We start from the raw sequence: 25,501 nt of genomic DNA, 5'->3' as shown, positions 1-25,501 counted from the left end.
AAAAAAGCAAAACAAACAAACAAACAAACAAACAAAGACAAAAGCTAGAGACGAACAGGCAAAGAACAACAGAGGATGCCTGACAGCATCTCCCTACTGCCCCTGCAGGCACAGGCAAGAGTACATACACATGTGTATACTCAGACAGACAAATACACACAGAAATACACACACACACACACACACACACACACACACACACACACACGAGGGGCGTGGGGGAGAGACAGAGACAGAAATATGAGGAAGTTTTTTTCAAGAGAAGTGTACTTGAGTCATTTAGTGACAGAAGCCATAAAGCTTACAAACATTATAAAGTTGCCACCAAAGCATGGGAAATTGATTCTGTCTCTTTGTTTGTTTGTTTTTCATCTCCAGCTGTAAATACTGCAGAATAAAAACCTGTGCACTGGCCCACCTCTGAGGTAGCTTGCAGCCTAGCTGAACTTCCAGAAAGTCACAGACACTTTAATCAAATTCCCAAGTTAATTAACTTACAAAAGTTTACTCCAGCTCACAGTCTTTTTTTTTTTTCATTTTTTATTAGGTATTTAGCTCATTTACATTTCCAATGCTATACCAAAAGTCCCCCATACCCACCCACCCCCACTCCCCTACCCACCCACTCTCCCTTTTTGGCCCTGGCGTTCCCCTGTACTGGGGCATATAAAGTTTGCATGTCCAATGGGCCTCTCTTTCCAGTGATGGCCGACTAGGCCATCTTTTGATACATATGCAGCTAGAGTCAAGAGCTCCGGGGTACTGGTTAGTTCATAATGTTGTTCCACCTATAGGGTTGCAGATCCCTTTAGCTCCTTGGCTACTTTCTCTAGCTCCTCCATTGGGAGCCCTGTGATCCATCCATTAGCTGACTGTGTCCAGCTCACAGTCTTACAGGTTTTAGTCCAAGATAGGGGAGCCCCAATGATTTGGGCCTATGAGGGGTGACAGATGGCAATGGTAGGGAGCACACAGCAGAGCAAGCTGCCCATCTCGTGGTTCAGGAGGCAAAGATCCCAGAATCCCCTCTAAGGGGACTCCTCCAGGAAGGACGTCTCATAAGGCTTTACCTCCTGAAAAACTACAGCTGTTGAAAGCAGTACCACTCTTGAAAAAGCCTTTAACACGTGGAGCTTCGTAGGACACTCAGCATCCAACTGTGGTAGTCAAGGATGATGCTAAGTACTCTATAATGTACAAGAATACTCTCTGCATTCCTATCTGCTTCCAGTTGTAAATTTGTGGGCTAAGCACATAAGAACTTTCTCTTCTGCTCATCTCTATCCTGTCCCACTATATATATGTCTCATTCCTCCAACGTTCTCCTATTCCAACATTAATGACTCAACCATCTTGGATACTTAGCTCTCAAAGTCTAGCCCTCAGTTTCTATAGTAGCGAATCTGCAAGATTGGTGCAAATATGACATTCTGTACAGAGGTTAAAGCCTTCCAGTCCTACTAGGCAAAGTGGTGCGCAGCTGTCATCTCAGCACATGGAAAACAGAGACAGAAGGACAGTGAGTTCAAGGCCAGCCAGGGCTTCATAGTAAGTTCAAGGCCAGCCTGGAGTTACATAGAGAGGCCCAGTCTCAAAACATGAAGGGCTGACAACCTAAGTCAGTGGTTGAGTACTTGCTGAGTATCACACAAGCCCTAGCCTCAGGGAGGAGCACTACAACATAAGCAAGCCAACAAACAAGAATCTGAGGTGCTATGGATGAAGTCCAGCTAGCATGACCAAATGAAGAAGCCACTCAGACTTTTCTATCTCAGGATAGAAAGAAGCTCCAAGACTCCATGGGAAGAGAAGAAGGCCAATGTCCTAGGTGAGCTTCAGCGACTCCTGTCAAGACAATAGAGGAACAAACCCAAGGACCTTCAGGTGACACCAGCTGCAGCAGATATCACCAGGAATGGAAGAATTGGCAAGCTGACACAAGGTAGCTCAAAATAACAAGAAGTAACAAAAGGGCTTGCTGTTGGAAACCACTAAGATGTAGACAACTGTACTCGTTTTTTGTCTCTACAGTGAGGAGAGACAATGAAGTAAGTCATGATAGTTTAGATCCTTACGACTCTCAGAATCCCTCATCTGGACACAGTCTTACTAAAAGCAATGGGTGTGCATATCTTTAGGGCATCTTCTGCAGATTCAAGCTTAGACAAAAGTGAATTCTTTATATGGCAAGGAATCTGGAGCCAAGGGGCTGCTGGAACTGGCTGAGTTTCTTACAGCCATCAGAGCCAACAGTATCTGTGATTCCAATCATTCTCATCATGCCTCCTTCTATGTCACCACGGGACACTTGGTATCATGACAGATGGGATGTTAGCACGGAAAGGAAGTGGCCGTAAGAAAGAGGACAGCACAAGCCATGTGTTAGAGTGTGTATGTGTCTTTCCATGCGCATCAGTGTGCACATACATGCAGAGGTCATCGACCAGTCAGGACAATTATTCTGCACCGAATCTGGAACTTACCAAATTGGCTAGGCTGGCTGGCCAGTGAGCCCCATGGGTCCTCTTGTCTCTGCTACTTGGATACAAGCCTTGCCAGAAGTCCTCCTAGCATTAAGTTTTGGGGGCCTACAAAGAGCTATGGGTTGAAGCTTATCCTTCAAGATACCAATTCCCTGGTTATGATTCTGTGAACAAGAGTTTCATCAGAAAGCAGAGGAAGGCAGAAGTGCATCAGAAGCACATCGTGGGCCACAATGTTACAGAGTATATGTGATACCTAAGATGATGGTGCTCACAAGAAACAATGTCCCAGTGCACAAAGAGTGACATAACTCCAGTCGCAATGGGGAATATTTTCTCCTATTTGTTTATTCTTCTCTCATAGATTACATCCCAACTGCAGCTTATCTTCCCTCCCCTTGCCACACCCCAGTCTCTCCCTCCTACCTCCCTTTTCCCTTTCCCATCCCACCTTTGTCTCCCCCCCACCCCAGGAAAAGAGCAGGTTTTCCAGGGACACCAACCAACCAAATATAGCATAACAATAAGACAAGACACATATTCTCACATCAAGTCTGGATGAGGCAACCCAGTAGGAGATAAAGGGTCCCAAAGACAGGCAAAAGCGTCAGCGGCAGCCCATGCTCCCACTGTTAGGAATCCCACAAGAACACTGAGCAACATGACTGTAACATATATGCAAAGGACCTAGGTCAGACACATACTGGCTCCTTGATCTCTATGACTCCACTTGAGTCCTGGTCAGTGGCCATGTTCCTGTGGTGTCCTTGATCCCTCTGGCTCCTCCAATTCTTCTTCCTCCTTCTCCTCAGGACTCAAGTTACACCTAATACTTGACTGTGGGACTCTGCATGTGTTTGATGGAGGATACTATAAGAAAGGCTGTACTGGCTAGTTTTGCATTAACTTGACATAAGGGTCATCTGTAAGGGAAGAATCTTGATTGAGAAAATGTCTCCATAAGACTGGGCTGTAGGCAAGCCTGTGGAGCATTTTCTAAATTAGTGATTGATGAGGACGGTGGGGGGCAGCCCATTGTGGATGGTTCTACCCCTGGGCTGCGGCCCTACATTCTATAAAGAAAAAAAAGGGAGGCTGAGCAAGCTATGAGGAGTAAGCCAGTTATCAGCAACCTTTCATAGCGTTCCTGCCTTGTTTGAGTTCCTGTCCTGACTTCCTTTAATGATGAACAGTGCTTTGGAAGCATAAGCCAAATAAATCCTTTCCTTCCCAACTTGCTTTGGTCACGGTGCTTCATCACCATGTTAACCCTCACTAGGACAAAGTTCATGCAGCTCCATGAGAAAAAATCTCATCTGTAAGAAACCCCAAGGAGAAGGAAATCAAACACAGAGACGGAAATAACCCAAAATGTCTTTTGTCCAGAAGATGGAGTAACTCAGAAGAAGGGAAGGCTCTTTGGAGCTCAGGCGTGTGCTTTTTGGAGCTAACCCGAACAATTTTCTATGAAACTTAAGTCAGATAATAAGAATAAAGTTATCAGCTGGGTAGTTAAAGTGAAAATGGTAAATAAGTAGAGCTATTTCAGATAGCAGAATTCTGTGTTGGTTAGTTTCACGTCAACTTGGTATAAGCTAGAATCATCTGGGAAGAGGAACTTCAACTGGGGAAATGTCCCCTCAATGGATTGGCCTGTGGACAAGCCTGTAGTGCATTTTCTTAATTAGTGATTGATGTGAGAGGGCCCAGGCCATTGTGGGTGGGACCGCCCCCTGGGCAGGTAGTCCTGAGTTCTATAAGAAAGCAGGCTGAGCAAGCCATGAGAAGAAATGCTAATAACCAACGGCCCTCCATGGCCTCTAGTTCCTGCCCTGACTTCCCTAGATAATGGACTGTGATGTGGATGTGGAAGTGAGATAAATTCTTTCCTCCCCAGTTTCCTTTGGTCATAGTATTCATCACAGCAAGAGAATCTGTAACTAAGACAAAGAGGCTTTAAAATAATTACACTGGGGGGGGGAGCATTGAGGGAGTATTTGGGGGTTATATGGGAGGACCTTTGTCTGAGTGTATGGGGAAAAAATAGTCATTTGAGCTGAAAAATGCCAGCCACGAGAAGCTTGAAAGGAAGAGATCCATCCAGATGGTCACAGAGGAAAGCTTATTTTTAAGGAGCCATGGGGAACAATGTGGCTGTACAGGAGAGAGAAAACTCGGTGGGGAGAAACAGAGCTACCCAGAAACCTGCTTGTCTGCTGCTGGCAGGCAGCTTCCTACTTAACCTCACCTTCCCCAGTGGCCTTTTTAAAGGGCTCAGCACATTTTCATTTCTACCTTCACTGGAGGTCGAATTTTTAGTGTTGCTGATTCTGGAGCCCAGTGTTTTGATAGATGTAGACTGGGAGGATACACAGACATAAAGTCTGTAAATGAATCTTTCTCTCTCTCTCTCTTTCTTTCTTTCTTTCTTTCTTTCTTTCTTTCTTTCTTTTAGGTATTTTCTTCATTTACATTTCAAATGCTATCCCAAAATCCCCCAGACACCCACACACACACTCCCCCACCCACCCACTCCCACTTCTTGGCCCTGGCGTTCCCCTGTACTGAGGCATATAAAGTTTATAAAACTAATGGGCCTCTCTTTCCAATGATGGCCATCTTCTGATTATGCAGCTAGAAACACAAGCTCCGGGGGTACTGGTTAGTTCATATTGTTGTTCCACCTATAGGGTTGCAGACACCTTTAGTTCCTTGGGTACTTTCTCTAGCTCCTCCATTGGGGGCCCTGTGTTCCATCCATTAGCTGACTGTGAGCATCCACTTATGTGTTTGCTAGGCCCCGGCATAGTCTCACAAGAGACAGCTATATCAGGGTCCTTTCAGCAAAATCTTGCTGGTGTATGCAATGGTGTCAGCGTTTGGAGGCTGATTATGGGATGGATCCCCGGGTATAGCAGTCTCTAGATGGTCCATCCTTTCATCTCAGCTCCAAACTTTGTCTCTGTAACTCCTTCCATGTGTGTTTTGTTCCCAATTCTAAGAAGGGGCAAAGTGTCCACACTTTGGTTTTCATTCTTCTTGAGTTTCAGGTGTTTTGCAAATTGTATCTTGTATCTTGAGTAATCTAAGTTTCTGGGCTAATATCCACTTATCAGTGAGTACATATCATGTGAGTTCTTTTGTGATTGGGTTACCTCACTCAGGATGATGCCCTCCAGGTCCATCCATTTGCCTAGGAATTTCATAAATTCATCCTTTTTAATAGCTGAGTAGTACTCCTAAATGAATCTTTCTAATCATCGTCCTTCTTCTGTCTTCTCATTGGAAAACATGGGCAGGCATCACATGAATCTGTCCTTGCAGTCAGTAATAGCTGGGTTAAGAAAGTACGATGTGCCACTTTCGAGGACCAACATTCTGTCCACAATCTGTCGGGAGTCAAAGCAGTGATATATGCTCCCCAACACAAAGGGAGAGCCCTGTTGCTCTTAGCGCCACAGCTGCAGAATTCAGACAAGTCCTCGGTTTCTTACAGAAAGCAGTGAGCATCAGACTGGGTAACTACAAAATCACTCTAGGCTGACTGTAAACGAGTGGGTTAAACTTGAATCTGGGACCTTTTACACACCAAGCATAGGAAACACTTCTGTGGGTAAGACCTAACTTCCCATGAGTTTCCATTCACAAGTCTGTGAAAACAGAAACTTCTCAGGAAACCATGGTATGGAGGGCTGAGACACTTCTGAAAAAAATATCTTACACAATGTTGGCATTGGCCCCAACAGCCTAATGATTGAAAGATTGAGCCTGTGCAAATTCCACGCACACAGCCTCTAATCCCTTCCGAAGGCTAAGTAAATTCCTTGAGCAGGGCCAACATTTTCTTCTGAGAATCTCAATGGAAAAACACTGACCAGCACAGAATGACGATGGTGACAATTATGAATAACAATGACAGCTTCTTGGGATTTCTTAAGTATTTTGTGACAGGAGCTTGGCATCCCTAACCTCATTATCCATCACAAAACCCTTGTGTTGGAGCCGCACCTATGATACCAGCTGAGTAATGAATTACTTGACACTGTAATAAACCCAATTATAGAGAAATTTAGTTGAGTATTGCCCAGGTTACTGAGATCCTCAGAGGGAAGTCTAGGATTTAACTCTAGAAATAATGAGAGTAACTACTACGTAGTTTTACTCTCAAATAGCATGAGGGCCAATAGAAGCAAATTTCTGTTTTTAAAGATGCTTTGAAAATGCTAGGCATTTCAAAATCCATGAAATGCTGCTTCTGGGGTGTGTGTGTGTGTACACGCATGCTTGATACCCTAGGAGGTTTCTCTGAAACTGGAGTTACAGATGGTTGTGAATCACCATGTGGGTGGTGGGAATTGAACCCAGGTCCTCAGCAGGAGCAACAAATGCCCTTAACCTCCAAGCTATCTCTGTAGGCCCTGGTTTAACTGTTGATTTATGTGTACTTCTAAGTTCACAGCAGACAGATATGCCAGGCTCATTCATAAACAGCCTAAAGCATATGCAAACTTGCTTGAGCACCTCTGTTCTGAACCTTTTGGAATGGCGAGCTCTGCTTGCTTTCCAGGAAAGGAAGTGCCATGAAGGAAGTCAAGCTTTTAATAAAATAAATGACATTCAAGAGAAAGGACTAAAGTAAAGTAATGAAGGAGAAAGAGAGAGGAGAGGAGGAAGGGACAGATATTTTATCCAAATTGATACCCACAGGGCAGAAGGGTAGAGAAATGGATTCTTTCCTGAGCTTCATGAGATACTAGACAAAACCTCTGCTATGAAGATTCTTCTATGATATAAGAATTTTTGTCCAAAGATCAATGGGAATGTCATTCTCTCTATTAGACTCTGATTACTTATTTCATTTTATAAGCTGAAAGAGAGGAACCAGTTAGAACAGTTTTCAACAAACTCAAATGACATTAAATGGTGCATTGGAACATAGATCACAGGCTCGTTCTCAGGTTCTCCTTGATCTATTGTCTTCCGACCTAGGCAATGTCTCATTCACAGTGGCTCTCTCATCCACTCACAGAGCACAGTGTGTACTTCCATGGGATGCCTCCATGGGCTGGATCATGCTACAGAAAGAGGAGAATTAGCTCCCTGTGGGGGTAACCTTAGCCAATGAGAAGAAGGTGATAGGAGGAAGCCTAGAGCATTTGCCCCTCCTCTTTGATGAACTACCCCTGCAGCAAAATATGTCAACAGTCAAGCAAGGCTGGTGAGTGGTCTGTGACCCTCCTCATGATTGCCTCATGGCTCAAAGCTGAACAGTGCTTCATATCTTTCCCGCCCCGTTTTGAAGCTCCCAAATCAGTTTTAATACCTTCAACGTGGCTACCTGAATACAGAGCACACCCTCAGAACTGATGGTGCCTGAGTGTAGTAGCTACCTGGCAGTTCTTGTGAATGGGATGCATGCAGAAGTATCTTATACAAATTCTAGCCCTTGGTTTGCAAAGAACTGAATCTTTTCTCTGCCTTCCCTATTTCCCACCCCAAACTCCACTGGCTGGGAAGCATCAACAATTGGAAGAGTTGAAGGCCACATATCAATAACATTAATGGACCATTCAGCCCTGTGTTGTTTCTTAAGTGACTGGGAATTAAATGTTAACATTTAAAATAAAATTGTATTATGTGTCTCAATTATTGACTCAAACTCTACCTTGTAAAAATACTTAAGGCAGACTATAATCATGACATCTGCATTTTGCAGGCAGCTTTCTTCAGCTGAGGAGTCTGCGTGAATCACATTAAGGTCCTGGCAGAACAGAGGCTGCGCTGGCTGAGGCGGGCAGATACACGTGGAAATCAATTCTTCCATAGTCAAGATACAGACAGAATGGATCTCGCTTTGCCCCTGCAGGGTGACCTTCTTTTATGTCTGAGATGATGGACATATAACATCCAAATATAACTTCTTCCCCTTCTTTTGGAGTATGAAGCAGTTGGTCACCTTTATGCTCAAATAGAAATACCACAAAGAGAGAAGAAAGCATGCTCAAATTCTTATGATATAGAGAAAGAAAGAAAGAAAGAAAGAAAGAAAGAAAGAAAGAAAGAAAGAAAGAAAGAAAGAAAGAAAGAAAGAAAGGAAGGAAGGAAGGAAGGAAGGAAGAAAGAAAGGAAGGAAGGAAGAAAGAAAAGCTTAAGATACACTTGGGCTTCCATTTCTCTGTTGGTAAAAGTTACTAAATTCTATATTATAAATGGACCAGTCTCCCTATAACTCCAGCTCCAGGGGACCCAACACCTTCTGCTAACCTCCAGGGATGCCTGCACTTATATGAACACACACACCCTCCTACATACCTGAGCCCATATAATTTTTAAAAAGAGAAATCTTGGAGAAACTAACATTTGAATATTGTAATAATGCAACAGATAGTAACGGTAACACAGACACTGTCATGCATATGATGTAAGAAAATAGAGTTTTCACTCAAGATGATAGAGTTGTATTTCTTTTTACAAACTGATTTGTGTGTATGTGAATGTGTGTGTGTGTATGTATGTGTGTGTGTGTAGGGGATGTGTGTGTGCAGGAGGAGGTACATTGTTCTGTGTACACAGAGACCAAAAAAGGGATTGGATCTCTTGGAGCTGGAGTTACAGATATGTGGGAGACGCCTGGCTTGTTAGAGGTGCTGGGATCTGAACTCTTGTCCTTATGACAGTGCAACATGACTTATATTTCCAGCTGCATGATGTATATTTCTTGACATTAAAAGAAACCATGATATGCCTGGGCTTCCTTTTACTTGTTTATTTTGATTATGTGCATGTATGTGTGTCTCAAGGGAGAGGGTGTGTGCATCTGAGAGCAGGTGTCTTTAGAAGCTAGCGGCTCCCCTAGAGTTGGAGTTATAGATGTCTGTGAACCATAGATATGGATATGTGGAATCAAATTCAGATCCTCTGCAAGAGAAACAGGTACTCTTAACTGATAGCCACACTCCTACAGCTTATTTGAGCTTTCAATTTGTTTATTATTGTCTGGATGTGCTGACACACCCCTTGCTAGACTAGTACTCAAGAAATTGAGGCAGGGAGGTCATGAGTTTGAAGACAACCTGCTATCTAGTAATATCTTGTCTCAAAACCAAAATAAAGAAGAAGTTCATTACTAAATGTAGTACAATAGTGTTTATTTGAGTAGTGCATTATACCAGCAACTTTGACATCAGCTGGGAATTTCCTAAAATTCCAGCATTTTGCCTCACCCCAGCATTACTGAATCAGCAGCTCTTGTAGCAGATGGAGTCTAGCAGCGTGTTTCAGTAACCCCCCTGGGTTACAGGCTCCATGCTAAAGATGGACAATTGCAGATACATGTGACAGATGAGGCCTGCTTCCCCTCTGCTGCACCAACAAACACAATAATCAAGGCAACCCAACTGCTCTTAAAGAATGGGTGCTTTAGACAGCACTTCAGTGTCAGGAATAATGTAAAATACTTCATCAGCGCTGGAGAGATGGCTCAGCAGTTAGGAGCACATTCTTTGGAGGACTCACGTTCAGTTTTCAGCACTCACATATGACGGCTCTCAGCCACTTAGAACTCAAGCTGCAGGGGATTTGGCACCCTCTTCTGACCTCAGTACCTGAACTAGAATATGGAAAGTTCTAGACTTTATATTTATTACTCCATCTCTATTTGTTCTGAGCCTTTAATGAATTTGAGAGAAGGCTGCCATAAGTCTGAGCACCATATAAAGACATTTCATATCCAGAGGCAATTCCTGAAGTCATCTTCCCTCCCTCTTGTCCCACTCTTCTTTCTTTCCTCCCCTTCCTCTTCTTTTGGCGTGTTTTTGTTTTGTTTTGTTTTGTTTTGTTGTTTTTGAAACAGGGTCAGGGTTGCCTTGAATACATGGTTTTCATGCCTCCACTTGCAAAGGCTCAGAAAGGATTACAGATCATCAAACCTTCGTGTGTGTGTGTGTGTGTGTGTGTGTGGAAAAAAAAAGCCACGATCCCTTCTCTTACCCAGAAGGCTGTAGTAGGAAGATTATGAGTTTAAGGACACCCCTAGCTACATAATACAAGATCTCCAAAGCATTTTATTTTTATGAAATAAGCTTTAAAACCTAATGGAAGAGGGGGAGAGTCAGCCCAAAGAAACAAACTTCAACACATACATATGTGCACACACAAATGGCTCCAAGGTTTGTGTTCAAATTCCCTCCTAGTTAGCTAAGCAAAAATTAAAACAGCATCAAACTACCATTTCTTGGGCCTGATGAAATCCTTGGGTTCTCAACACTTAAGAGCACACACTACTCTTTCAGAAGACCGGAGTTTTGCTTTCAGCAGCCACATTGCATAGCTCACAACGGTCTGTAACTCCAGCTCCAGGAAGACCTGCACTCATGTGCACACACTCACACAGAGACACACACATACATAAGATTAAAAATAATTTTTAAACACCAGTTCTCTACTGTCAGGTTTATAAGGACTATAAACTCTGGCAAGCCTGCATCACAAGAGACAACAGAGAAACGGGCATCATCTGGCATTGCTGTGAGAATTCACTCCAGTACAATCCCTGTGGAGGGCATTTTGGATTATCTAATAAAGCTACATATCTATTTACCTTTTGACTCAGTAATTCCCTTTTTAAGAACAGATACTGAAGTTATGCTTTCAATAATATAAGAACACATACAAGTTATTATATCATTGTCAATCACAACAAAATATCAGAAAAAGCTTCACCAACCACATGGGGCAGAGTGGCTGAATAATACACAATGGAGAGATATGATGATGGTGATGGTGATGATGATGATGATGATGATGATGTGTGTGTGTGTGTGTGTAAATGAGAAGGTTCACCGTGGAGAGATATAAAGTTATTTCCAATAGTATGGATTAAGTGGGGAGGAGGACAATAGAATACTATAACCTGTCAGCTTTCCTGGGAAATAAGAGGATATAAGAAAATGTTATATGATACTATTCCTAGGGAGACATGAGCGAAGATCTAATTATCCTAAATAGGAAACTTATGACAGACCCAAGTAAAACTACCACCAGAGTCCAACTTAAGTGAACCAACGGGTTTTATTGGGGTTACTTTCAGGAATGTGGATAAGGAGCTACTTACAGGAACAGAAATGGTTCCAATGCAGTTGCATCATCTAAAGCCCAACCTAAGCATGGGTAGCAGCTCTCAAAAGATGGGAACATGAAGCAAACTGCAGCCGGCAAGCAGCTCAACCGTTTGGAGAATGTCCTTTTCAGTAAATTCAGTTGCCCTGAGCCTCTTCTAGGCAGTTACCTAGGCTAGATTCTGTTTCTTTCAGGAAGGCTGGATTGTCTGCAAATGTCTTTAAATAACCCTTACAGCTTATACAAGCTTGAACAAGGAAGAACCTAGTGAATCTGGTGGGTTTCAGGGACTTCCTGAAGCCTTTGAGTTGTTTACTTCCTGAGTTTAATGAACTTCTCTGCAAAATGGAATGTTTCAACCTCCCTTTAGAACATCCTGTTGCCTTGCCTCCCTTTTCACATCATATATCTTGTAGGTTTTCCCCTAAAATAGAAAGTTTTCATCTTGGAGGAAACTGCTATACAACATTCAATCCTTTCCTGCAGTTCTTGCATCCTTTCCACGTGCTAACCTGCCATGATCCACTGGAGGGAGCGACTTACAAGTCTGACTCGATGATCCTCTAACTCAAGTAGGGTGGAAACTTCTTGCCCTTTTTGTTGTTTGTTTGTTTGTCTTTAATCTTTCTGTCTGTTTTTAGAGTGGTAAGTTTTAGTGGTATTTCTTTTGCTGTAAAATTCAAGCGTAGAAAAGGAAGAAAATCAGAAACAGGAAAAATATACAAGTGAACACCACTAGCAGTAATTAACTCTGGTTGTAACTACAAATGTTAGAAAGTACCTTATCCTGTATACCATATCTATTTATTAAAAACAAAAGCAGTTATTTTTTAATTGGGTGCCTATTACTTCCCTGATCACATATTTATCTCAGTTCCTAGAACCAGCTGTGATGTTCTCCATGTGGAGCAGGCCCTTACAGCCAATCAGAAAGTTGGTTTTCTCCATAATTCCTCACACCATTATCATTCTAGCTGACTATAGTCTGGCACTTTCATCTGACACATACAGGATCCACAGCAGAGAAGGACTTTGAGCCATAATTATCTATAGCAACTTAACAGCACATTCTAGCACTATAGGAAGTAGACCACAGGGAAGGGACACATTTAGCTTAGACTTCTTCTTAGTCTTCGGTCTTAATCTTTCCTCAACTCCTATAATCAAAGTATGTGCTACCTTCCAAGATGGCGTCTTACCCACTTCTGGAATGTGGCCAACATCATTGGCAGTAACCTTTATTGTTTCAGGAGTGTCTGTGGCTTCCCTGGCCAAAAACTCCTTAGGAAGAAACCATTCTCAGCACTGGGATTTTTAATAGCATAAATTTTGGAGCATCTCCTTTTATTCTTGTACAATACCTATTTTTACTGTTTATGAATTGTTTTCTCTCTTCACTCCTTTAGGTGCACTGGAATATCTCTTAAATGTATCTCTAAATATGAAAAACACTTAAGATAGGCATATTGGATAAGACCATTTTGTAGAGGGCAAACGGGACAACAGTGTAAAGTCCTGAACCCCCATCCTCTAACAAATAGTGAGGTGGTATCAATAACATCAGGGAAACACTGAGAAAGTATACTGTCATTTGTTCTGAGCAGGTGTTAGGTGATCACAGAAATTCACAGAGAAGAGTATACGCTAAGGCAAGTTCTCAGCAAAGTGTAATGAAGCATTGAGGTTTTATCCACGGTATCAGTTACCTGGATGGTTCATCCTGGAGCACTTTTATTGAGTCTCTGTGCATTTCCTTCACCCTAGTGAACTTGGTGAAGCTGGCTCTATCTGCTTAGTCTAGCCTAGGGTCAATGGAGAAATAGTCACTCACCTCCTTAGCTAGCCCTATTCCCAACTCCTAGGCTAGACCTGTACCTCTCTACTTGTCTGGATGAACACTCTCTGCACCTAGGAGAGAAGTGTACACTATTTCCTTGGAGGAGACAGCTGCCCACACCTCCTCCAAGCTTAATCTCTTTGACTTGCACCGCTGTCTATCTAAGTCTACCAACTGATATTCAGAGTATTTGACATTTCTGGGAGTCACCAAGAACTAAGACACACCCGCTTCCAATATATATATATATATATATATATATATATATATATATATATATATATTCATCAATAGAAGACCAATAAGTCCATGATGTAACATGGTGATCTTGGGCACCCTACATGGTCTTCACCTCAAGTATTCCTGGCCCATTCCATTAGTAGCTGTGGATGTTTCCTTCCCTGAAAACCACTATCCTCCATGGCAGGTGGTGGTGGTTGGATGTGCCTGTATCTCTCTATTTTCCATATTTTTCCCTCTGTGGTGAACTGCTCGTCAAGCCTTAAGGCTCACCAGCCCTGCATTTGATCTTGCAACGATGTTTTCTCTTAAGAACTCTTGACTCAGGACTGGGGAGATGTCTCAGCCATTAAGAGCACTGACTGCTCTTCCAAAGGACCTGGGTTCAATTCCCAGCACCCACATGGCAGTTCACAACTGTCTATAATTATAGTTCCAGGGGATCTGACACCCTCACACAGACATATATGGAGGCAGAATACCAATATTCGTAAGATAAAATAAAAAAAATAAAGAACTTTGACTCAATCTAACTCTACCTACATTTGACTCCAAGTATCTGGAGAGGTTTCCCTTTTTATCTGTTTTTGCTGGTTTTGTTTGTTTGTTTGTTGTTGCACCTTTACGAGTTTGCATGTCAGCTCAGACTTGTTAAAATCTCTTAATTACCAAGAGCAGGTCCTAACATGGCTCTTATCAAAGTCACTGCACTCCACCCCATCCTGAAGTCTTTGATAAGTTCATTTTTCCTCATCTCTTGAATGAACAGCATCAAACACCACTTATTATTTTAAATTAAGCATACTGACTTGTTTTAAACTTACATTTCAGCCATTGTACTCCCTCCCATTCCCCACTCCCACAGTTCTTCATCCAATTCCTCCTCTCCTTTGCCTCCAAGAGGGTGCTCCCCACACACACCAGGCCTCCTCTTTCCCTGGGGCCTCAAGTTTATCAAAGATTAGGCACATCTTCTTCCATTGAGGCCAGACCAGGGAGTCCTCTGCTATATTTGTGCTGGAGACCTCGGACAAGCCTGTGTATATTGCCTGGTTGGTGGCTCAGTCTCTGGGCGATCCCTGAGATCCTGATTAGTTGAGAATGCTGGTTTTCCTATGGGGTCACCCTCCCCTTCAGCTTCTTCAATTCTTCCCCTAATTCAAACATAGGGGTCTCCAACTTCAGTCCAATGGTTGGGTGTAAGTATCTGCGTCTGTCTCAGTCAGCTGCTGGTAGGGCCTCTCAGAGGACAGCCATGCTAGGCTTCTGTCTGTAAGCAAGTCAAGTATTAATAACAATGTCAGGACTGGGCAGTGGTGGCGCACGCCTTTAATCCCAGCACTTGGGAAGCAGAGACAGGTGAATTTCTGAGTTCGAGGCCAGCCTGGTCTACAGAGTGAGTTCCAGGACAGCAAGGGCTACACAGAGAAACCCTGTCTCGAAAAACAAAACAAAACAAACAAACAAAAAAAAAAAACAAATAAAAAAAACAATGTCAGGCCTTGGTCCCTCTGCTCCTCTCCCATGACATGGATCCCAAGTCACTGCAACACCCTTCCTTCAGTCTCTTCTCCATTTTTGTCCCTGTAGTTCTTTTATGCAGGAACAATTCTGGGTCAGAAATTTTGACTATAGGTTATTAAACCTGTCCCTCCACTTGAGGCCCTGTCTATTTACTGGAGGTAAGGTGCCCTATTGTTGGGCATTTTGGCTAAGGTCAACCCCATTAAGTCTTGAGAATCTCTCAACTCCCAGGTCTCTGGTACTTTCTAGAGGGTCCCCCACCTCCCACCCCTGAGGCTGCATATTTCCATTTATTCTTCTGGCCCTCTGGGCTTCTCTGCTGTCTTCTCCCCCACCCCATACATTATCCTGTTCCCCTTGTCCCCCTCCCCTCTCCCACCCACGTTTCTCTCTCCTTCCATCTGTGATTATTTTCTTCCTGCTTCTAAGTTGGATTAAGCATCCTCGCTTGGGCCTTTCTGCTTGTTAAACTTCTTATAGTCTGTGTGTTGTATCCTAGCTATTCTGTACTTTTTGGCTGATAGGTCCATCAACAGAATAGAATTGAAGACCCAGAAATAAACCCACACACCTATGGACACTTGATCTTTGACAAAAGAAGCCAAAACATACAGTGGAAAAAAGAAAGAAAGAAAGAAAGAAAGTATCTTCAACAAATGCTACTGGTCTAACTGGTGGTCTGTATGTAGAAGAAAGAAAATAGAACCATATTTATCATCTTGAACAAAGCTCAAGTCCAAGTGGATCAAAGATCTCAATATAAAATCAGATACACTAAATCTAATAGAAGAGAAAGTGGGAAATAACTCAAACTCATTGGCACAGGGAGAAATTTCCTCAACAGAACTCCAAGGGCTCAGGTTCTCTAAGATCAACATTTGATAAATAGGACCTCATTAAACTGAAAAGCTTTTGTAAGGTGTACTGGCTGGTTTTGTGTCAACTCCACACAAGCTGGAGCTATCACAGAGAAAGGAGCCTCCCTTGAGGAAATGCCTCCATGAGATCCAACTGTAAGGCATTTTCTCAATTAGTGATCAAGGGGGAAAGGCCATTCCTGGCCTGGTAGTCTTGGGTTCTATAAAAGAGCAGGCTGAGCAAGCCAGGGGAAGCAAGCCAGTAAGGAACATCCCTCCATGGCTTCTGCATCAGCTCCTGCTTTCTGAGCTGCTTGAGTTCCAGTCCTGACTTCCTTTGGTGATGAACAGCAGTGTGGACGTGTAAGCTGAATAAACCCTTTCCTCCCCAACTTGCTCTTGGTCATGATGTTTGTCATGAAGTTAACCTCTAAAAAGCAAGCAAATAACCCAATTTAAAAATGAGGTACAGAGCTAAACAGAATTCACAACAGAAGAATCTTGAGTGGCTGAGAAGCAATTAAAGAAACATTCAAAGTCCTAGTCATCAGGGAAATGCAAACCAAGGCAACCGAGATTCCACCTCACACCAGTCAGAATGGCTAAGATCAAAAACTTAAGTGACAGCACATGCTGGTGAGGATGTGGAGAAAGAGGAACTCTCCTCCATTGCTGGTGGGATTGCAAACTGGTACAATCACTCTGGAAATCAATCTGGCCGTTCCTCAGAAAATTGGAAATAGTTCTACCTGAAGACTCAGCTATACCACTCTTGGGCATATAGTCAAAAGATACCCCACCATACCACAAGGACACATGTTTCACTATGTTCATAGCAGCCTTATTTGTAATAGCTAGAAGCTGGAAACAACCCAGGTATCCCTCAACTGAAGAATGGGTACAGAAAATGTGGCTCATTTACACAGTGGAATACTACTCAGCTATTAAGAATGAGGACATCATGAATTTTGCAGGCAAATTAATGGAACTAGAAAATATCATCCTGAGTGAGGTAACCCAGACCTAAAAGGACAAACATCACTTTTTTTTTAATCAGAAGATTTTTAAAAAAAATACTATTACTTATGTCATATCCTTTCTTTACTACCTGACTCTCGTGGACTCAGAGTTTTTGGATGTAGGGAAGGTTCTTTTAGGAAAGATACTTGTCCCCACCTCCCCTGCAAACGGTAAAGAACAGCTACACCAACATCTCTACTGCATCTCTTCTTATGCAAACAAGTTCCCACTCTTTAGTGGCACCTCAGTCTTAGCCACAGATTTTGCTGCATTCAGTGGTGGCCACACAGCCTCTGTGACAGGCTCTTGACACTCTAGTTCCTTACATGTCACTCTCACAAAACATAGTGTGTGTTTAAAACCTTTAGCCCCCTTTAGGGCATCTCTACATTCATGCACCAGACTCCTTTCATCAAACAGGCATGCTACTACCTACCACCAAGTTCAGTCTCTCCACTTGGTGGCTGTCTGGGGAGGCTTAGGAGGCTGAGGCCTTGCTGGAGGAAGTAAGAAAATGAGGACTCTCTTCATTTCAGATGCACTCTCCCTGTTTTCCTGTTTGTGGTTCCGGATGTGAGCTCTCAGGTGGTGCTACAGCCACCGTGACTACCTGCTTCCCTGCTATGATGGACTCTTATTCCTCTGGAATAGTTAGGTAAAAATAAGCCCTTCTTTCAATGGATTCTTAGGTCATGATGTTTTCTCACAGCAACAGAAAAGTAACTAATGTACTGTAGAAGCGTAAGGACCTGAGTTAGATCCCACAGCCCACGTAAACTGCCAGGCATGATGGTTTGTAATCCCAGCCCTGTGGAGGTGAAGGCAGGAAGATGTCTAGGGTTCACTGACCAGCCAGTCCAGTCTAATTGGTGAGCTTCAGGCCACCGAGAGGTGGTGGTGTGGGTTGCCCTGGTGCTGTTTGTATTCTGTTGTTAGTTCTGCTTCCTCAAGAGCAGTTGCCCAGACAGGCAGTAAATCACATATTCAGGTGATTTCATGTGAACCTTCTCCCCATTTTAACTGGTCAAATAAAGGCTAGAGCCTGTGATTGGACAGTGGAAGGGAAAGGTAGAGCTGGAGGATTAAGAGAGTGGGGGAAGAGTAGGGAACAAGAGAGGAAAAATATGGCGGAAGACTAGGTAGAAGGAAGACGGAGCAGAACCACATGGCCCAGAGAAGCCACAAGTAGCAAGGGATCTCATAGCTGGAAAATAGAGTAGTGTAGTGGTGGATCTGCCCAATCGAGGCATGCAGCTTATAAATATTGTAACTGAGTTGTGCCTTCACACGGGCTTATTGGGGTGGGAGGTTTACTGCAACAAGGTGGTGTTCCTGAGGATGGCATAGTTGTCCTCCAGTCTCCAATTGTGCTTTCACACACACATAAACAAATGAGTGGATCTACGCATGGTGACACATGTCTTTAACCCCTTGGAGCCCTTGGGAAGCAGATGCAGGTGGATCTCTGTGAGTTCAAGGCCAGCCTATTCTACATAGGAAGTTTCAGGTCAGCCAGGGCTACACATTGAGGACCTGTGTTACTTCTGATGATGTGTCCCTCTGTCATAGTCTTGGGCATTTGAATGCTTGATCTCCAGTTGGTGGTGCTGTTTGGAAGGTTTAGGAGTTATGTGCTTTGCTGGAAGAAGAGCGCTTTGCTGGAAGAAGAGCGCGACTGTGGGCGGGCTTTGAGAATTTAAAGGCATATGCTATTTTTTTTTTCTTAACTGTTTCTGCCTCCTGCTTGCCCTTCAAGATGTGAACTCCCAAGTGTTCCTGCCGCAATGCCTGCCGCCAGGGTTCCATGCCAGGATGGACTTTAATCCTCTAGAATTGTCAGCCCAAATAAGCTCTTTTATAAGTTGTCCTGGTCATGATGTTTTTATCTCAGTAGTAGAAAAGTAACTGAAGACTCTGTCTCAAAAAAAAAAAAAAAAAAAAAGGAATGAGTGGAAACAACAAAGAACCATGAGAAGAGTGGATGAGAGATGACACCTGAGCAAGAATTCTAAATTGTAGCGCTGTGTCGATGTTCTATATTCAAAGGTGATACTCACATGAACTCAATCAGGATGTAATGGGAAACCAGACAGAACGCAGACTAGCAGAGGGCCTTGTATTCCAAGTGACACACCCATCCCTGCAGATGGGAAGAGGCTGAGGCAAAGTAACCTGTGGGAAACTGGACAGTGGCAGTCTTTTCCATGTATTGCAGGAATAAAAAATTGCACAGAGGGATAACCTATATCCATTAAAAGGCAGAACAAGTTAGTGAATACATTACTATTGTTTTATGCTGGCGTGAGAGATCAAGGCAAAGGCTTTGCACATGCTGAGGACACGCTCTCCTACATAGATTTCTCTATGTGTCTATATGTAAATATCATCTATATATACATGAGATTATATTTTTGCTGGTCAAAAAAGAGAATGAAAAATAAGAAAAAGGGGCTGGTGAGATGGCTCAGTGGTTAAGAGCGCCAACTGCTCTTCCGAAGGTCCCGAGTTCAAATCCCAGCAACCACATGGTGGCTCACAACCATCAGTAACGAAATCTGATGCCCTCTTCTGGAGTATCTGAGGACAGCTACAATGTACTTACATATAATAAATAAATAAATCTTTAATTAAAAATAAGAAAAGGATGACAGCTTACAGAAACCCTCTGTTAACTGAAACTGGAATTATCAGATGATAGATAGATATAGTCACCACAGAGAGATGATAAACAGAGACAAATAATAGTTATGGAAGTATAAGTTTATTGTATATGTGCTTGTTAGAAAATACACATATATTTTCTAGTTTTTTTTTCTGGTCAGAGAAAGAACTTGGAAACAATGCAAGCCATGACATCATACCACACTGTGCACACAAAGAGCCTAGACCTTGGTGTCAAGGACATTTCCCAGTGAAAAGGACAATGGCTTCTTACAGATATGATTGATTCTGGGGCTGGGCCAGGGAGAGCACAAGATGAGCACAAGATGAACAGTCTGTGTGTCTAGAAAATTAAGGAAGTCAAAAAAAAAAAGGAATAAAGGGATTAAAAAAGGAATAAAGGGATTAAAAAAGGAATAAAGGGATTAAAGGGATCAAGAAATGAACAAATGCTGGGAGAGAAGAGTCACCTGGAGGGTCACCTGGTGAGTGAGCAGAGGTGGGACATCACTGGGGCATCACTGCCAAAACGCACAAAATTCCTGAATTTCATCTTGAGGAAACAGCACACTAGCCAACATTGAGGAATGTTATGCAGAATAACTGACCATCTTCCCCTTTGTGTATGTGTATATGGTGTATTGTCATGTTCAAGTGGGTCTATGCATGTGTGCAAAAGGGACTGTGTATGTTTGCATATGTGTGTGGAGACCAGAGGCTGACGTTTCGTGTCTTCCTCAATTGCTTGCCACTTTATCTTTTGAGATAGGGTCTCCCACTGAACATGGAGCTCAGCAGTTAGGCTAGACTGACTTGTTAGTGTGCCCAAGGGCTTTTACTGTCTTCACCTCCTCAGGAATAGGATTACAGAAGCCAACATGTAGGTGACATGGTTGCACATGCCTACAACCCCAGCACTGATGGGCAGAGACAGGCAGATCTTGAGAGCTCGCTGAGCAGCCAGCATAGCTGAAATGGTGACCTTCCAGTTCAGTGAGAGACTCTGTCTCAAGCCAATAGGGTAGAGAATTAAAGGAAGACCCCCATATTCTGCTCTCACCTCCACATGTGTGTACACAAATGTGCACATTTATACATTCACATATTTGTACCACACACATACACATGGGCACGCACATGTGCAAATATTTTTTAAAGGGCTATTGTTTTCCCCAGGGAGAAGAACCAGGCATATTGGAATTATGTTCCATGTTGATCTGGGTTGGGGTATGTTGAATATATTCATATCTAAATTCCATCAAGCAGTGAACATTTAAAAGTCATGTACTCTGCTGCAGGTGTGTTATTCCTGAATGAAGAAAACAAAGAAAGAAAGAAAAAAGAAAAGAAAAGCACACACACCAATCAATTCACCCTAGCATGCTGAAGAGTAACCTCCAGGATGCACGTTGGACGAGGTTCCTAATAGAAGCCATAACATCCATCATCACAATGCTTTCAATAATATATAACAAATGCCCAGGAGAGGAGTCACATTTCAGATTTACAGCCCAACTCACATTTAGAGGGTATTTATAACTGACACAAATTGTATAAGGCAACTTTTTTAATGGCATTGATTCTTCGTGACATATTATCAGAGAAGTTATAAATATTGTTTCTTTTGAAGATAAAGAGACCAAATCTCAGGGGACTGAGAAGACACCGGCCCAAGTCAGACAGGAGTGAGGCTGCTTCAAACGGCGTTGTGTCAAGGCCAGGGTGTCTCTGACCCCCATCACCATGCCTCACACAGAAAGATTTAGGAGTTTGATCTCTAGCACCAGGGAGGCTGGAGAGGTAGATCATGCAGTCAGCATGGTGAGTGCTGCAAAAGCATGAAGACCTGAGTTCAATCCTTGTGCATGGTGGCAGACACGTGTCACCCCAGAGCTGCAAAGGCAGAGATGCTGGGTTCCTAGGCTTCACTGGTCAGCCAGCCAAACCAAATCAGTGAGTTCCAGGACACTGAGAGAACCTGGCTCATACAACAAGGTGGACAATGGCCGAGGAAGACACATGAAGTTGACCTCTGACCTCCACAAGCGTGCCCATATGTGAAGAGAGAGGGGGGTGGAGGGAGGACAGGGAGGGATCCACATAAAACAAAAATCAGATACCAAGAAAATACTTGCTTGCTTTGTTTTGTTTTGTTTTTATGAATTTCAAGATCATTTTTTTTTGTAGTTGTCATATCCTTAAATTTTTTATCATGGTCATAGAATTCTAACTGCCTCTATTTAAAATACACTCAATCAAAGGACACTCTAGACATGTAGATCTTTGGAAAGAAATTTGACTTCAAATATTTGAAGAGAAAAAAGGATAGCTTTTAAGTTTCCATTTGACCTCTCCAGCCACCCTTTCTGTCAGCTTTTGAGTTTCATCCTATTAACTTTCCCTTCAATTATCACCAGTCACAATAAAATCAAGTTTACTTATTGCCGACTAGATGGACAATGGCCTGTAATTCCTTTGCAGACAGCTGTGTTATGTCTTTTTACCACATGTACTAGACACTCTACCCCTAGCACCTCTTACTCTAATTGGTCCAGGAATACTGGGGTTCTCTCAATGGGATCCTCTCCTTATAGCTCTGGCTATAAGAACAATCTCTTCCATACAACACTCTGGTATGTAAGATCAGTGGCCTCTAAGATATACCTGGCCCAAGTTCTAGCTTGGCCATTTTTGGTAGTATTGTCTTAGGCAACTTGCTTACTCTGAAGATATTAAATGTGTCTACTCAGTGTTTTATTGCTGTGAAAAGACACCATGACTATAGCTACTCTTATAAAGGAAAACATTTAATTAGGGCTGGCTTACAGTTCAGAGGTTTACTCCACTGTTGTCATGGCATGGCAGAAAGCATGGTGGCATGCAGTCAGACATGCTGGAGAGGTAGCTGAAAATTCTACATCTGGTTCTGCAGGCAGCAAGAAGAGTCAGTGAGCCACTAGGCCTGGCTTGAGCTTCTGAAACCTCAAAGCCCCCCTCCAGTGACATACTTCCTCCAACAAGGCCACACTCCCAATAGTGGCACTCCCTATGAGTCTCTGGGGACCATTTTCATTCAGACCACTACAAAAATGCATGTCTATGATATGCCGTCAGATGTGGGAGGGAACAGTGGCCAATGAAACAAAGTCTACAAAATCTTAAAGGGACATTCAACAAGACAAGGATACAGATGACTGCAAATAGTTGAGAAAATAAGCCTTGTGTGACAGAGCGCTGGAGATGGGCAGTGTTTAGCTATGCTTGCTACTTGCCTTTTCTGTCCTGACCTTGTATGTGTATATGTGTATATATGTGTATATATGTGTATATATGTGTATATATGTGTATATATGTGTATATATGTGTATATATGTGTATATGTGTGTTGCAGGGGTGGGGGTGGGGGGGCATGTATGTGTGCATACATACACAGGCCAAAGGTCAAAGAGCTATCATTCTACAGAAGCTATCTATTTTCTTTCTTTCCTTCCTTCCTTCCTTCCTTTCTTTCTTTCTTTCTTTCTTTCTTCCTTTCTTTCTGAGATAGGGTCAAGCTCTCTCATTGAGTTCTGGCATTCACTGGCAGAGTGGCAGGCAGAGATCTCAAGTCCTGGGATGACCAGCACATGTCACCTCTCCAGGGTTTTTAGAGTGGGTTTTAGAGCTTGTACTCAGATTCTCATGGACAAGCACCTCACCAACCAAGATGTCTCCCTAGCCCCTGCGCTGCCCTTTCTGGTTGCTTAAAGCAGTAGTTCTCAACTTTCCTACTACTACAACCCTTTAATACAGTTCCTCGTGTTGTGGCTACCCCACCACCATAAAAGTAACTTCTTTGCTACTTCATAACCGTAATTTTGCTACTGTTATGAATCATAATATAAATATCTGTGTTTTCTGATAGTCATAGGTGACCCTTATGAGAGGGTCAGTAAAACCCAAAGGGGCTGTGCCCATAGGCTGAGAATACTGGCTTAGAGACTATGAAGCTAAAACAGAAAAATCTCATAATGGCTGTAAACATTCAAGGAAGAAGCCGGAAGGAAGGGACTTCCATCGAGGCACCATGTTGTACAAGCTGCTCTGAGTCTGGAGTAACCACTCACAGCCAGCTCACTAGTAACCAAAGCAATTATTCCCTCCTGGGAACGTTTCTGCTTTGATTGTCATCAAATATGGACATCTGGAAGAAATTCAGAAATTGATTCCTACCAGTAGAGTGAATGCCAGCGAGCACAAGGTAGTACTACTTTAATTAAATACACAGCAAATCCCCATTCATCTGATTCTCCTTCCTTTATGTAAAGGACCCACATCCTTCCTGCCCCTGAAGTGTCTACACCAAGAAAAGGCACTTCCTGAATCCTGTTACCACACACCTTCTACCCAGCATTTAAAATAAACTTTTAGTAAGTTGCAATCTACCGGGTTCATATTTTATTGAGTCACAGTAAACTAAAGTAAAGGAAAATGGGGAAACTTGCCTGAAGGAAGATGGCTTTTCGAATGCAGTTGGTAAATAAAGTGAAGAGGGGCATCCTGGCTGTATGTCTGGGCTGTCAGAAAGCTGCAGTGATTACGTTATTCAGCAGTAATCTAAGATGCTCCCATACTGGCTCCCGGAGGGGAGAACCTGGAGTTTTAATCATTTAGTAATGCACTTGTGTCCAATCTTGCAGATTTGTCAAGAGCAGTAAACGAATCACATTTTTTATTCACTTTTCTCTTTGGGGGCCAGTTCCAGTCCTCCTCTGCAGCACAAGCAATTTTAAACAGAGAGGACACATGGGAAGGAAAATAGTCTTCTCAGGCACAGCAGGGCCTCCAGGTGAGGGGCAGGCAGCTAGAGAAGACCCAAATTCCCACAAGCTGGATGCAGGGCAGCAGGGGCCAAAGGGGCCAAAAAGGGGCCAAAAAGGGTCCAAAGGGGCCAAAGGGGCCAAAGGGGCCAAAGGGGCCAAAGGGGCCAAAGGGGCCAAAGGGGCTGCAGCAATCTGCAATTTTCTGGCCCTCAGTACAAAGCCAGGTGGGGCAAAGTCTCGCTTATATGCTTGCATTCTAGTGACCATTCACCCTTTGTGACATGGTATGACCTTTTGTGGGGGGGGAGGGCGGCAAAAGTTGGGTTGTCATTTCTGCTTTGTTGTGGCTTCATGGGCTTGCTGTGTGTGTGTGGTCCACATCAGTCTCCTTGGGGACTATAGGCTGGGTGGACTGTGTGTGTTTGATTTCTGATTGCTGCAGGATGTTCACACACCCCCAGAACGAATGTAGCAGTATCAGTCTCCACCCACCTGCTTGCGTGTTTGGAAATGATAACCAGTTCAAAGGAGTTGACTCTGCAGTTGTCTAAGACACACACAATACTACCCATGCCTCAGGCAGGACATTGAACCCTCAGGTGGCAAGTGCCCCAGGATAGGCTTGAATGTGACCAACACATCCACTGAGGTTTGTTTCAGTTTTGTTCGTTTTGTTTGTCTTATCCGCCCCCTTCCCCACCCCCCCCTTTTTTTTTTTTTTTTGTTGTGTGGCTCTTCAGCGTGATCTATAAATAGCAGTGTTGGGCTATAAAGGTTGGACACTCCTGGCTAATTTGTGAGTAAGACCCCTGTGGAATTCACGTTTACCTTTTCCTGATAGTGGGGCCTGTCAGTTACTCAGCCATTCTGAAAGTCTTGTTTTCTAAAAAAAAAAAAAAAAAACAAACAAACAGACAGACAAACAGACAGAGAGACAATTCAGCCTGGGAAGATGGCTCT

The sequence above is a fragment of the Mus musculus genome, chromosome 6 (genome assembly GCF_000001635.26).
Source record: "Mus musculus strain C57BL/6J chromosome 6, GRCm38.p6 C57BL/6J".
Lineage (NCBI taxonomy): Eukaryota > Metazoa > Chordata > Mammalia > Rodentia > Muridae > Mus > Mus musculus.
The sequence above is the reverse complement of the archived record's forward strand: the minus strand, read 5'-3'. Positions refer to the sequence as shown.